We start from the raw sequence: 16,005 nt of genomic DNA, 5'->3' as shown, positions 1-16,005 counted from the left end.
ACACAGCTACTAGGTGGCAAGACCCTTAGACCTTAGGGTGGTTTTGCGCTCCTAGGCATGATGCTATTCCACCGATTCATGGACTTTGCTTTGTCTATATGCCTGCCCCTCTCCCTTACACCATGAGCTTGCCTAGGGCCCTTCCCATCTGGGTACCTGCAGACCGAGAGTGAGGTCAGGTCCACAACAGGGGCCACTAAAAGTCCCCCAACTGAAGGATCCAGCCTCTACCTGGCTGCCCATCATAACAGGGAGGCTCCAAGAGTCTGCATTCTACCAGGAGAGACACCAGGCAGAAAGGTCAACTGAGCCACCACCCCCGCCCCAAGTGACTTCCTCAAAAGGCAGAGAAGAAGCAGGAGGAGGGGAGCAGCTTTGCATATGGAAGAGGGGAAGCCTGTCCCTAGGTCATTCTGGTGAAAGAACCAGAGTTCTGTCTTCAAGGGCTTTGCGCAAGGCCTGAGTAGATGAAGGTTCCCATCAGCCTCCATGCTCTACTGCCCTCTCCAGCGCTCCATCTGCCAAAGATGGGCAGGAGTGCAGTTGATGCTTCTTATTACACTCTATGTTACCATCAAGTTAAGTCTGTTTTGCAAACCTGAGGTCTGAAAGCCTGGGATGCCTTACCAGCCTGCCTGAGTAATGTCTCCCTCTAGTTTTGAAGTTTCTGCCAAGGAGGAATGTCACTGGAATGCAGCCTCTACTAACACCTGGGCAGCTGTTCCTCAGTCATGAGGCTGGCCTGGCTGGCTCATCTGGTGAATGATGTGGCTGCCAGGCATGGGGCTGAGGGCCCCTGGTGAATTGGCCACACTCTCCCAGAGTAGAGGCAAGTGGATTCCTTGGGGCTTGGGAAGCTTCAAGGTGGTGCACATAGTCTTGGAGCCAGGTAACCCTGGGTTAAATCCCAGTGCCTCCTCTAATTAGTCAGACAACCCTGGACAAGTTAGGTTACCTTGCTAAGCCTCAGTGTTCACATTTGTAAAAAAGTGCCAATCATGCATTTCCACGGTTTGGATTGAATCAGAAAACTTAAATAACCATCTATCCCCAAAATAGCTGACCCATAATAAGGGATATTTAAGTGAAAACTTTTCATTTTTATTATAATATTAAACATCTTCAAAATTCACATAGAAAGAAGAGCACTAGAATAATTGCAAATGATGGAGCAACCAAAGCCACTAATGATTGAAATGTCCTCTGTGACTAAAGGATAGTTATTTATTCTGAAAGTAAGAGTACGGTGATATCAGGAGAGGAAAGGGGATGGAGCTCATCTTAAGTGCTGTGCTTGCACTGTAGTGTGTGTGTGAGAGAGAGACAGAGAGTGCATGTGTATGTGTGTTTGTGTGTATGTGTATGTGAGTGAGAGAGAGACAGAGAGTGCATGTGTATGTGTGTTTGTGTGTATGTGTATGTGAGTGAGAGAGAGAGAGAGAAGGGTAGGGGGACACACTTCAGTAGACTAAAATTTAATCCCTACCCTCAGGAATTTACACATAACTGGAATATTTTTAAAAGTGTCAAAATTGACATTTGTGAGCTACAAAGTGCTATAGGAATATAAAGGCAGGAGAGTTTGCTTCCAGTGCAGGTGGGGTTCTGAGTGGTATGTGACACTTCCTGGAGGAATGCTATTTGAGGTAACTGAAGTGAGAGATTTCAACAGGTACTAATGGGGATAGGGTGGAAAAGAGAATTGTTGATAAAAGCCACGAAACAGAGAAAGCAGGGTGTGCCCTGTGAATCTGAGGTAATATGAAAAAAATACCAAATACCAAAATATTCTTACCCTTGGATGTTGGGATGATACCTGATTGATTTTAGTGTGTGTGTCTTTCTGAATTTTCTATTCTTTAAAGCGAGTTTGGGCCTGTAATCCCAGCACTTTGGGAGACCGTGGTGGGCAGATCACGAGGTGAGGAGATCAAACCATCCTGGCTAACACGGTGAAACCCCGTCCCTATGAAAAATACAAAAAGGCCTGTATCCCTACTGGAGGTTGGGGCAGGAGAATGGTGACCCGGAGGCGGTCGGAGTGAGAGAGTCCTCACAAGTTTTGGTAATTTGTATACTCAAGAAAAAAAATCAAAAAATCATATTTTTAAAACCAACATCAGTAACAAAATCAGCAAAAAAAAAAATAGTGCTTTTGTGGCTGAAGGTAAGAAAGCAAGAATGTTTAAAATTCTAGAGAAGACTGGCAGTAGAGAAGGGGGCTTGTGTCTAACTGGGCTCTCTATCTCAGCACTGTTGAGATTTCGGACTGGATCATTCTCTGTTGTGGGAGCTGCCCTGTGTACTGCAGTATTCTAGTCTCTGCTAGATGTCAGTGGAATTTTTCCCCTTCTCTCCTTGGCCACCCCAACAGTGACAACCAAATATGTCCCCTAAGGGACGAGATTGCCCTGGGGTGGATAGAACTACTATTCTAAACCCTGAAATCTTTGATGGGAAGGAAAAGTCACCCCTACATACTTCCCTGCATGCACAGAGAGTGTAATCCCGTCACTGTGCCTTGGCTCTCTTAAAATGTTTCCCTCTTTCATCCAATCCCACCCAAATCCAGGAGGTAGAAGGTCTGAATGCTGGGTCCCAAGTCTTAACACTAGTTAGCTACATGATCTTGGGTTAGTTGAATGGCCACTCTGGGCCTGCTTACTTATCCGTAAAAATGACAGATAGCTGAGAAGTGTTCAAAGATTCTGTGAATCTGTGTGTCAATGCCAACCCCTTATTTTGTACAGGAAGAAAACGACATTTGGAAATGTGTAGTTTTGCCCAAGGTCACACACCTCACCACTGGCAGCACCACGACTAAAACCCAGCACCATGACTAAATGCCATGACTTTTGATTTCTACGTGTGCCCCTCCACCCCGCACTCTTTGTCACATGTCTCCTTAGAAGCATGGCTTCCTTGTGTCAAAAAGGAAGAAAACAAGAGTGACTAGGCCAGGCCACTTATATACGCTATTTGGTGAGCAAGGTGATAGAGAAACCTCCTCTACGTAAATAATAACAGTGACACCGACATGACTTTCCGAATGAGCCAAAGCAGCTCGAAGAAACACGGGGCTAATTGGCTCTTTCAAGACAGTAGAGAATCTGAGGGTGATGAGTTTTGTGGTATTCAATGGCAGGCTGATGTGACAGAGGGCTGCAAATGCCACTCCGGGGACACGTTAATGAAGGCTCTGCATGCACAACACGAGAGGTAATTATTCTGTTCTCCCTGGCACTGGCTCCTCCTGGCAGGAGAGCTGCCGCTGACGCGGCTGGAAAGAGTTCAGTGCAAAGTTCACAGAGACAGCCAGATGGAGAAGGAACAAGACTTGCCGTGTGGCCGAGCCAATGCCAAACAGATCAAGCTCTCATCTACAGGCCTTCCACTGATCCTCGCGAACATATGCAGGAAGGGCATGGTGGGCGGAAGAGGCGGAGACTTCCGCTGGCGGATGCCAGCGGGATCTGGGCTGCTTCCGGCCTGGGTGTAGGCTGCCATCTTTGAAGCTCCCCGGGTTTGGGGCTGCCTTTCCTCCTGGCCAACTGTTGTCACCGTAGGATGCGAGGAGTCATCCCAAGACAAAACATGGCCAGACAAGTGAGCCAGAAAAAGAGGCAGTGGATGCAGATCAGTTTGTGGATGATTTTCCTGGCACCCATTTCGTGGGCCGACCCGGCCTCTTTCTCTCAGGTTCACGCAGGGGAAAGGCTCTTCGAGGTGCTGGAAAGAAGACTTTGTCTCCTTCCTTTTCGGCTTGGACCAGCCCTATCAGTGGAGTTTTCTAGGCAAATCTGGTCCCCACCCCACCCCCCACAAATCAGGTGAAGTCAGGTTAAAAATAATATTGAAGGCTGCTGTGAGTGCCAGTTGAGTCACAGCGCTGAGGGTGTGTGGGTTGCAAGTAAGTGGGTCCCACACGTTTCCCAGGGAGATGATGGGGCAGAAACAGGTTGTGGAGTCTGCAGAGGGGTAAAATGAACCCCAGATCTTTGCAGAAGCCTGCCCCCACCCCCACCTGCTGGCATTTCCAGGCCAGAAGGGACTGTTCTGTCTCACTGTTTCTCAAAGGCCACCTGCTGCTGCCTCAGTGAGTCAGAAGGACCTGTCTGGCTTGTCGTGGATCACTTGGAACCTGGCCACATGCCTCCCTTTTCTATTTCTGTGTCTCGGAAGATGGCAGTACCACCCAACACCCCACCCAGGAAATCGCTGCCACTAGCTCTAGTGAAGCCTCATCTTAGGGCTAGTTACCTAGCAAGAAGAGCAGTGCTGAGAATTCCGGCAGATAGAGATGAGGTCTGCAGCAAGGGGAAAGAAAGGAGCCTTCTGAGGGCAGCTGCTGAATGGAGGAATTAGGGAGGGTTGGAAGCAGTTATCCTCAGGATGAGTTAGCGACAGTCCTGGCAATAGGAATATTGTCCCTGTGAGGACTCATCTGTGGGTCTGGACAGCTCAGGCCTGGGGCTGGGTAGCTTACTGGTTAGGCCTCAGCTAATGCAGGCAGAGTGTGAGGACAGCCGCCAGGCGCTGGGGCAGCTTTCCAAGGGATGCGCTTTTCACTGAAGTAATTCCAAATCCTTAGTGCATCATGCAGTACTGTATGCTGTTTGGGGCCTTCTCACCTGATGCTCCCTCCCTGCCTACCCCCCACGCAATGTCCCCTTCTCCCCACTTAGTGGACAGTACAGCACAGTGTAAGGGATTTCAAACATTCCGTGCATCAGAACCATCTGGAAAGATTGCCAGTGGCAGCCTCCTGGCCCCATTCCCTGATGTTCTGATTCCGTAAGCCCAGCCAGGGTGCTGCGTTTTTATTAAGCATTATGGGGAGATCCTCAGCATGTGGTTCCTGGACTCTACTATGAGAATGCTGGTTTCATGGCTGAGAGCTTAGACTCTGAAGTCCGACCAGAATTCAGATCCCAGTTCTGCTGCTTACCAGCTATAGAACCTCTAAGCTTCGGTTTCCTCATCTGTAAAATGGGAATGGTGAATTACTTTCCGCGTGCTATGAGGATTAAATGAGATGATTTATGTAAAGACCCAACAGACTGCCTGAGAGGCAATGAGCACTTAATAATGTTATTATTGCTAGTGGAATTCCTGCTGTTCCATGCTCCCGACACACACATAGATGCTCAATGTGTGATGACATGTTTGTGGCTGACTCAGAACTGTCCTGTTCTTTATGGAAAATGATGCAGGGGCTTTAGAGGTGATCTGCTTTCTGTTTGGAGAGCTGGGCCTCTTAGCCACCCCAAGGGAGGATCCTCTTTTTTCACCCCAAGGATGAATTAGAATCCTGTGTTTGGCAATTTCATCATGCAGTAAGACATGAAAGACCCTCTTCTTGCACCCTTCACCCAGCAGGAACTGGGTGTTGAAAAAGTCTTTTTGACAGCTTGGTGTCTTTTTTAACTTTCACAAGAAAACAGAAGTCTGCTTGTGCATAGTATCACCCTTGAACTCAGAGCCCGAAGGAATAGGAGTGGGCTGGGCAGAGCCTGGACTAATGCCAGGAACCTTCCGTGAGGAAGATGAAGCTCTTGGCATGGGGCTGTTGGCAGCCAAGGCCTCCCCAAGCCCTGGCGTCTTAGGTCTGGGCTGCCCTGAGACAAAGGGAACCACTAGGGCCTAGCCTGGGTCTAACCTGGCTAGACTTTTTTCTTGCTGTTCTCACACCTCCGTCTCCTCCTCAGCTTCCCAGGACCTGGCTGGGAGGTGGAGCTCGACAGATGACCCAGTGCTCCCAAGGCTGGTGGCCCTAGAAGGGACTATTCATCCAAGGATTAGGGCGTCAGGAAAGGCCACAGGACAGGGCAGAAGCTAAAGCAACCCAGGAAGGTGGGTTACCTTACAGTGGCCACTAAGAATTACTATTTGGCAGCCAGACCCTGCCAAGTTTTCTCAAAAGCCTCCTTCACATTTCTCCTGAGGGTCTATCCAGTAGAGTCTAAGCTATAAGACCTGGATATAGTTACAGAAGATGATGACCCCATGGCTTAAAAGCACTTGCCCCATCTGACGCCTGGAATTCTACCATTGGAGCACTTTGGCCCTCACAGACTTTGAACCCCATTTAACTGCACACATCCTTGGATGAGGTAACACTAAACTCTTAGGGCAGTGCATGTGTTGACACCATGCCAGCATATGAGAAGCACTTAATATTTTGTAGCTTATAATAGAAGCAGTAGGTAATTAGTAGTTATCGTAATCATTGTGAACACTTTAGAATTACTGAACTTCCCATTTTTTGCAAATAAATTTTTTTGAAAAAAGGCAAAAGAAGAGAGCATTGAGTTTCTGCAGGAGAGAAGGAAAGAACTCATTAAAACCAGCTACAGAGCCCTATAAATTATGTGGCCTTGGGCAAGTCAGCCAAACCATCTGTACCTCAGCATCCCTTTTGGTACAGTGGTGATGGTGGTTCTCTTGTCCTTCTCTAGCTCCTAAGACTTTAAGATAAAATGAGGTAATAGCTTTCTGTGGGTTTTGGAATCATATTTGCCCTGTACATAACTGCAAAGGAGTGTGACTTATAACAACTTCTGTTAGTATCAACACACCAATTCTGCCATTGGTACCATAGCTATGAACACAGAGGAAATGCTGTGTGTGAAGACCAACTGATCAGCAGCTACACGTGGCAGTGGGCAAGGAGGCCCTGTCCAGATTCTGCACCCTAATTACAACTCCTCACCAATGGCTGAGGTCACACTCCACCTGCCAAGTTGCAAGAGAAACCACCAACAGAGGCCTGGGCAGTTTGGTTGGTGGTTCAGAGCACAGGCTCTGGGGACAAAAAGTTTTGGGGTCAGGTCTCGCCTCCACTACTTACTAGTGGTGTGGCTTTTAGCAAGTTCTTTTTATCTCTAGCCTCAGTTTCTTATTCTGTAGAATAAGCTAACTGGGCTGTGCTGTGATGGGAATCAACTGAGAGTCTGCATGGAATATACTTAGCTCAGAGCTGACTTAGTGAAGAGGAAAAACTATAATCCTCATTGCTGCCTGATTTGCCTCCCTTCTCTTGGTCTCCAGTTCAACATTCATTCAGCATATTTTAAATTATACTTCTCTATGGGGAGAAAGAGGAGACCACTCTTGAAAGACATTCAAGAAAAGCAACTGGGTTTTTCTGCATTTCGTGGAGCATACTGATAAGCACCCGAGGGAGGAAACAGCTCAGGGATGCTCGTTGGGCTGACAGTTGTCATGGAGGAAGCGATGAAGGTGTTTCTCCTTGAAGAAGAGTTGCACTCGGTGTTTTTCTTTCTTATTCCCTCTGTATCTCAGGGAAATGGTGTGAAGCAGTTCCCTGGGAGAATCCAGGGGCTGTGTCATCGCTATCAGTCCACAGGGCTGAGCATTCTTCCCCACCCTGGGCTGACTCGCGTCCACAGGGCAGGCGCTGTCCCCTGGAGATAGCTGCCCTTTCAGAAAAAAGCCCCTCCTGGTGTGGGGAGAAGCATAAGTGGTGTGAAGGGGAAATAGAAACTCGCTTGACTTTTACCTAGAAACTCCCTGTTTAGTGTGTGATTCATTGTTAAATCCCTCTTTTCTCTCTAGGCTGCAAGCTCTTCTCTTCGAGAGTCATCTTGTTCACTTCTGTGCCCTTAGTGCCCAGGACAGTTGGTGCTCACATAAATATATCCAGAAAACAAAAATGGATGGATGGATCAATAGACAGGTGGCTGGATGAAGGATTATGATGGCACCCTTGCCCTTGACTGGCCCTCAGGCCAGTTGAGAGGTCAAGATACACAGTTTGCAAGTGCAGAAAACAGTTTGCAAGTGCAGAAAACAATATTTAGGCATCAAGTTGAAGGTGTAATCTGTGGAGTCCAAATCATTTGGGAGGCCAATGAGAATAAGCCTCACAGGTCTTCAGCTATAGGAAGTGTAATTAACTATGGGCCTCACCTGCTGTGTTCTGAAATCCATCTACGCTGAGGCCACATTTCCCATAGGCTGCTCCCAGCCAGTGACTGATCATAGCAGGGTTATTAGGGCAGGCTCCTTCCTGGGAGACAACCAACTCCTCTGACAGCTGGCCTTGCCTAAGGACTCCTCAACAGCTTTGCCAAAGCTTCTTTAAACTGCATGACGGTCTAGGATGCTTTCATCCAACCTTTTCTTCCTCTGTTCTTCACTTGGAGTCAGACTTTTGTGGAGGCCTGATGGCTCCCATTCTTTTTGGTTCCCTCTCCTTTTTTTTTCCCCCCTCACATAGACATTTCCCCTAGTAAAATCCTTGCATATTTATTCCTGTCTTTGTGACTGCTTCTTGGAGGACTTGGACTATCATATCTTCAGAAGTTTAAAATGACCACTGTGGCCTAGGGGAGTCAAAGCAGGTTTAATAAAGGAGAAGGCACTCCATGGACTTTCCTAGTAGGGTGCAGAGTCCTAGTTGGGGTAGTGGAGGCACAGGTTAGACTGTGGATTCTATGAAATAAGAGACTGTCTGCATTGTTCATTGTAAATCTTCTGCACCAAACACAGTGCCAAGCACATAGTGGTCTCTCACGGAATACTTGTTGAATAAATGAATAAAAAAAGACTCCTTTTCCCACCTCTATAGCATCAGAATGCTTTCACCTTGCCTGTGTTCCATAAACCATCACACTTGGCTGTTACTGAAAGAATTACTCATTCATCTCTGCCCCTAGGCTGTTTGCCTCTTAAAGGCAAAGAGATCATATTCTGAAGACTCAAAGGCCGGCTTGTATGTAGTGTCCAAAGAAGAAACTAATAGACTGAACAACGATGGCGGTGGGAGAAGGTGGTCATAAGGATTGGTTATTACATCTGAGAAGTGGCTCATAGTTAGGGGTGAGGGTGGTGTTCCTGGTTGCTGGTCCAGGCACCTCGCTTTGCCTCTGTGTGAAGTGCTGCCCTTCTTCCAGCTGCATCCTGGCACCACAGCCAGCTCCTTTCTTTCCAGCTAACATTCTGTGGTCTCATGAGGACCTTCTATCTGAGGGGATCTTATTTTTTTCAAAATCCTACCATATACATGATTTTGTGGGAACTGCACAACTCACGGCATGGAGAGGTTAGCTATTCCCAATTTCACAGATGCAGTAACAACTGTGGTTTTAGACTGCCCTCAGCCACCAGCACAGCACTTCTGCTGGTAATGACACTACAGTTTTGCTTTGAGGAACATCCTGCCTCCATTGGATTATCTTGTAGGACTGTCCAGCAAGCGGTCCAACACTTCCCTGGACAAAGGTGGTTGTGTGACTTGAGTAAGATCCATTAGACACTTGTCCTAGAATTTGAATCTTGAACAGATGGTAATTTAAAAGCTAGAGCCTTTGAGAATAAAATAATGGATTTGAACAACAATAACAAAAACCCACTTCTGCTGGGTATGATGGCTCACACCTGTAATCCCAGCACGTTGGGAGGCCAAGGCAGGTGGATCTTAAGGTCAGGAGATCGAGACCATCCTGGCCAAAATGGTGAAACCCCGTCTGTACTAAAAATACAAAAATTAGCTCATATGGTGGCATGTTCCTGTAATCTCAGTTACTCAGGAAGCTGAGGCACAAGAATCGCTTGAACCCAGGAGGTGGAGGTTGCAGTGAGCCGAGATCCCGCCTCTGTACTCCAGCCTGGTGACAGAGCAAGACTCTGTTTCAAAAAACAAACAAACGAACAAACCCACTTCTATTAATATACACAAAAGAATTGAAAGCAAGGACTCCAACAGACATTTGCAAACCCATGTTCACAGTGGCATTATTCACAGTAACCAAAAGGTGGAAACAACCCAAATGTTTATGAACAGGTGGATAGAATGTATGTGCTATATACATACAGTGGAGTATTATTCAGCCTTAAAAAGGAATGAAATTAGGATGCTACAACATGAGTGAACCCTAAAAATCTACTTATTGAGATAAGCCAGACACAGAAGGACAAATATATTATTATAATGTAATATTGTAATATTATATTATAAATACATAGATTCTGCAGCCATAAAAAAGGATGTGTTAATGTCCTTTGTAGGGACATGGATGAAGCTGGTAGCCATTATTCTCAGCAAACTAACAGAGGAACAGAAAACCAAACACTGCATGTTTTCTCTCATAAGTGGAAGTTGAAAAATGAGAACACATGGACACAGGGACGGGAACATCACACACTGGGGCCTGTCGGGAGGTTGGGGGTAAGGGGAGGGAGAGCATTAGGAGAAATACCTAATGTAAATGACGGGTTGATGGGTGCAGCAAACCACCATGGCACGTGTATACCTATGTAACAAACCTGCACATTCTGCACATGTATCCCAGGACTTAAAGTATAATAAAAAAATTTAAAATTCAATGCATACATACATACATAAATTCCATCTATATGAGGTATCTAGAGTCATCTAATTCACAGAGACAGAAAGTAGAAGAGTGGTCACCAGGGTAGGTGGGGAGGAGGGAAGAGGGCATTATTATCTAAAGAGTATAGAGTTTCTGTTTGGGATAATGAAAAAGTTCTGGAAATGGATACTGGTGATGGTTGGACAACATTGTGAATATACTTAATGCCACTGAATTGTACACACATCAATTGTGTATTGATGGTTAAGATGATATTTTTACCACAATTTAAAAAATACAAAAAAGTAAAAGTTTCAAAAACATCCGCTGGGGTTTTTCCCTCACGTCCATGTGAAGAGGCCACCAACAGGCTTTGTGTGAGCAACAAGGTTGTTTATTTCACCTGGGTGCAGGCAGGCTGAGTCCGAAAAATGAGTCAGCAAAGGGTGGTGGGATTATCATTAGTTCTTACAGGTTTGGGATAGGCATACAAAGTACATTCTCAAGAGCGGAGGGAGAATACATTGCATCTGTTAGGGTGGCGCAGGAACAAATCACGATGGTGGAATGTCATCACTTAAGGCTATTTTCACTTCTTTTGTGGATCTTCAGTTGCTTCAGGCCATCTGGATGTATACGTGCAAGTCACAGGGGATATGATGGCTTAGCTTGGGCTCAAAGGCCTGATGGGGCTGATTCATTTGCAGTGCTCATACCCTGAAGAATCTTTTCATTAGTTTCTGCTACCTGGACACCCAGTCTTCTTATATTCCTGTTCTGGGTTTGAATCTTGGCTCCACCACATGCCAGACATGTGACCTTGGGTGAGTTACTGTGCTTCTTTGAGCCTCTATTTTCTCATCTGTAAGTGAGGATAATACCCAATGCATAGAGTGGTGGGATTCCATGAAAGAAGGCACACTTTGTTCTTAGCATAGAGCTCTGCATATGGAACATGCTCAATGAAAGGCAGGTGCATTATCCTCATGAGAATAGCTTTAGTTCCTAAACACAGAGTTTAGGAACTAAACCCACATTTACATAACCAGTCAGCAACAGAGTTGTGACTAGGACCAGACCTCCAGGCCCCTAGGTCTCCAGCTTGAGGGAGGAGAAAATGACCTGAGAGGTCTTTGGCAATTGCAATGGACAGGAGAGTTTTTCATCAGCTCATTGGACAGCTACTCTTCGAGTCCTTAGTTGAGAAAGCCATTTGCTCCCCAACTATCCTTGTTTAGCCATGAAGACACTTTAAGGAAGGGAGAGTTTTGTCTCAGTAGGAAATTGGGGGAGTGAAGGAAACCCTACACACGAAGGCACCTTAGAATTGACTTACTTTGAGCTTTTCTTGGGTTACAACCTCCCATCCCAACAGAGTTTTGTGAGGATTTAATGAGATATTACCTATAGGCCCTAGCTTGATTCCTGGCATGCAGTAAAGACTCAATAAATTCTAGCTGTCATTGCTATGATAACTAATAGGCACTATGGTGATGTGAGTTCAAAGGATTTGCGAATGGCCCATCAACCCCCACTCCACCTGGAAATGCTATCCCCAGCGTCTGAAATTCCTTTTAAGGAGAGACTGATTCTTTTTCTTCCATAGTCAGAGACATGGTTGACCATATAAAGTAAACGAGGAAGGGAAGGAGGTGTGAGCAGTACACATCTTGTGCTGAAGCAGAAATGCTGGCTGGGGACCCTGGAGTCTGCGCTCATGGTTTCTGAGCTGAGCACACTCCCCAGAGTCTCAGTCCACCTGCTCTTGTGTCTGATCCCTGGAGAGTCTCTCATCCCTTCACGCAATAGAACCTAGATTCTGAAGACTAAGGTGAGGAGGAGCTGTGGGTTGGAGGGGTGAGTAATGAGGAAATCCCCTAAGCCCAACTGGAGAGAAATCCAGGAGTCTATAGCGTTCTCGGCTGGAAACCCCAAACATTGCTGGTTCACTGTTCCCTGGTTTCCTGGTCATTCAACATTTTCCCAGCACTTGCCAGGAACACGAAGACAAATAGAACCGTGGCTCCCACCTTCCAGGGATTCTGTAGGGATGCCTGTGGTGCCCGACTCACAGCCCCTGGATCCACTGCTCTCAGCCACAGCTGCTGGGAAAGTGGCAGGCGAGCCTGACAGCACCCCATCTTGCCTGCCTAGTTCATGCCCCAGGGCTGTCTCCAGAAAGTATAGGCCAGAATACTTATGGAATACAGAATACAGAATATGCCTACCAGAAAGTATAGGCCAGAAATTCATTCCCCCAGGACAACTGGCCAACCAAGAGCCTTCCTCCAGGCAGATGACTCTGGCCACATTCTGATTTCTCAAGGGTGTCCAGGAGACCTCAACCCCTATTTCCCACAAGACTCACCTTGGTAACACACTCCTCTGGGCTTTTCCTCATTTCCTTCCTCACTTTCCCCATTCCCAGCTCCCAGGATCCACTTCCACATAGACTGCCAGCACCTGAAGCCTTATGCAGGCTTGGTTTTGGGGGAATCTGATCTCAGATAGGTTTCTCATCTATTATCAGAGTGATGAGTTCTGAAATCAAGATAGGAATAGGGTGCACAGAGGAGGAAGCACAAGCCACATGGGGACAGGAAAAGCCCCCAGAGGTGGTGACATTTGGTCTGAGTCTTGAGAGATGAGAAGTCAGTCAGTAGACCAGAGACAGGAGGCATTCATTCTAGGCAGAGGGGCTAGCCCACGCAGAGACCCAGAGGTGAGTGAGAACATGTGGAGACTTCCAATAGTTAAGTCCACTGGAGTCTGGGATGCCAGTGAGGGCAGGGCCGGGGGAGCTGGGCAAACAGGTGGGCCTGGGCCAGGAAGGGTCCACCCATGGAGAGGTGGTGAGGGTCCAAGGTAGTAACAAACAAGAAACGCCCATGTGAGCCCCTGAAACCAGGTCTGTTCAGTCCATCTGGGCTCCAAGAGCTGGCAGGAGAAGGTATTCTGTTGACATGGATAAAGGAAGGGGAGGAGGAGAAGCCAGTGAATTGAACTGGCCAACCATGCTGTTGGCTACACACAGGTCCTGCAGCAAAGACACAAGATGGCCTTGCCCACTCACCTGGCAGTGATGAAGGGGGTAGGGAAGGGCATGACTTGAATCCCAGGGTAACTTCATTCTGCAAAGTCCTCCTGGGAAATCACCCCCCAGGGTCCCTTCCCCAGGAAGCCCCTCTTCCTCCACTCTCACCTCCCTCTCACCACCTGCCAACTCACCACCTCCACCACGAAAGCTCCTTGAAAGTGCCCCTTCCCTTAAAAGACACAGTCTCCAGGGCTCTTTTCCCTCAAAGGACACCTGACCAGATGCTTAGCCCCATTCATGATGTTTATGTTTTTTAAGACAGCAAAGAGGCCAGATAGGTTCTTAAGTTGCCTTTCTTTTTTTTTGAGACGGAGTTTCACTCTTATTGCCCCAGCTGGAGTGCAATGGCGTGATCTTGGCTCACCGCAACCTCCGCTTCCCAGGTTCAAGCAATTCTCCTGCCTCGGCCTCCAGAGTAGCTGGGATTACAGGCATGCGCCACCACGCCTGGCTAATTTTGTGTTTTTAGTAGAGACGGGGTTTCTCCATGTTGGTCAGGCTGGCCTGCCTTTTTGTGTTCTTATAATGCTACAGCTTTATGGGGGTAAGATGTGTCCCCAGGCAGCTTGTCCCCTGGCAAGAGTGACCAATTTGTGGAGGAGATAAAGGATCTGCCAAGGAGGAGATGAAGGATTGAAGGGGCAGACCTGGATGAGGAAGGGTGACTGCAGGTCTCACCTTCCCTCCCTTGCCGACCCAGAGCACTGCAGTTATGCCTCCATGCTCAGTGAGAGCTGGTGGCCCCCTCCAGTCTACATCCCACAGGGGAAAGCCTCCCACTTCCTCAGCTCTGATAGATTGGCAGACAGGGCAACCTCACCTTGGAGCAAAAGCATGAATTATCCACCCGCCCAGTCTTGCAGTAGCAATCTTCATTTAGTACTTACTCTGTGCTAAGCACTTTACATGAGTTAACTCATTTCATCCTCATAATTGATTTAGATACTATTATCATCTTCAGTTGCAAATGAGGAAAACAAGACTCAGAGAGATGATGTAGGTAGCCCAAGATCACACAGCAGGTGGTGGAAACGGGCCCTTAGGCCCCACACGCTCAGGATGGTATGTTGGATGTTCCCGTAATCGGTGACTCTGTGGGCCTGTGTGTAGGGAGGGAAAAGACACATGTGAGCGGAGTGTGTGTGAAATAAGAAGAAAGCCCAGTTGTAGTAACAGTAATTCTGATCATAACAGCAGTGGCTGTGAGTGGGCACTTAGTGTGTTCTGGGCCTGGTGCTCTACCTGTGGTTTCATTCTCACCCACACCACAATGAGGTAGGTACTGCTGGTGCCATCATTGGAAGAGAATGCTGTTTCATCCACTCGTTTCCTCATGCACCCCTTCACTCATCACTCCTTGAGCTCACGCTGGGGGTTGTCTCCAAAAAGTGGTCCAGATGCCCAGTGAGAGCAGCCTGACCCTAGCCTGAGGCCTCCCCCAGCCATGCTCTGGGTCTGCAGCTTCATTTACCCACACACTGAGCACCTCCCTCCTCCATCCATGCCCTCGCGGGACCAGCTGCCCTCCCAGCCCTGCAGGCCTTGAGCCTGTGCATTGCTTAGCAAGCACGGCTGCTGGCGCCTGCCCACCCTGCCCAGCCGGCTCACCGCGGGGCAGGCAGACACCACAGCCTTCACCCAGCCAGGGCTTCCACATCCCTCTGCTTCCCCATCCAGCACGCGCTCCTGGTCCATAGCCTGGAGAGACTCCACGGCCCCAGCAACACCACAGCCTCCACCCCTGCCCTCCTCCCCAGGACTCGGCGTCCCAGTGTCCATCCAGGAAATTTGTCCTTCCTCCCCAGGCAACTTGGCCTTGGCCAGGGAGCATCCTCAAGTGCGATTTCCGTCCAACTTTGTCCCATGACCGCTGTGCCATGGAAACGCCACCCTCCACTCCCCTCCTGCCTCTGGCGCCACCTCAAGGCCACTTCCTGTGTGACCTTCCTGCTCCTGGGATCAGTCATTCCCACATTGGCTGGTGCTGGGGCCAGCCCCTTCTCTCCCTTCCTCCCTCTCTCCTCTGTTCCTCCCACTCTCCGGAAGGGAAGAAGGTCTGTCACCAGGCCCACAATTGATTAATAGCCCAGCTTTCACTGATAATTCCACCTCTGGGGGCTGCAGCCGAAAGGTTTGAGTAAACATAGTGATTTTCTTTAAATAAACATCCTCTCCACAAAGTAAAGTTGGTGACCCACCAAGGCCAGCTGACCCAGCAACTGTTTGCACCTCGGTGTCCTGGTTCTCTCCTCCGCCACCCTCCATGGCAAGGGTGTGGGAACAGCTTGGGATTCAGAATCCCCTCGGGGCCCAGTGCCCTCACCCTACTTTGGTGAAGCCTTTCTAGTCCCTCTTCGGCCTGAGGACATTCCTCTCTGCTCCTCCCCTACTGCCTCCTGGACCGTCCTTCAGGCTCAGAGCTCCTGGTCCCTGCCACTGCTGACCCCTTCAATGGTGCCTGCCATCCACTCCAACGAGGAGCAGAGTAACCAGGCCAGCCTGTTGCTCTTCCATTTTAACCTGCCATTCCTGGCTGTCCCTCTTGGACTTGGGAGGTCAAACATTCCTCCT

General features: G+C 48.2%; 1 long non-coding RNA gene across 1 annotated transcript; it reads left to right on the top strand.

Moving 5' to 3' along the window:
• The first annotated feature begins 3,642 nt into the window (after positions 1 to 3,642).
• On the top strand, positions 3,643 to 8,274 carry LOC131382937 (uncharacterized). The gene is made up of 2 exons (XR_009212565.1): positions 3,643 to 3,830; positions 7,579 to 8,274. It is a non-coding gene; the product is annotated as an uncharacterized LOC131382937 (long non-coding RNA).
• Positions 8,275 to 16,005: the final 7,731 nt, after the last annotated feature.

This window comes from Hylobates moloch, unplaced genomic scaffold (genome assembly GCF_009828535.3).
Source record: "Hylobates moloch isolate HMO894 unplaced genomic scaffold, HMol_V3 SCAFFOLD_3, whole genome shotgun sequence".
In the NCBI taxonomy this organism is placed as follows: Eukaryota; Metazoa; Chordata; class Mammalia; order Primates; family Hylobatidae; genus Hylobates; species Hylobates moloch.
The sequence above is the reverse complement of the archived record's forward strand: the minus strand, read 5'-3'. Positions and strand labels throughout refer to the sequence as shown.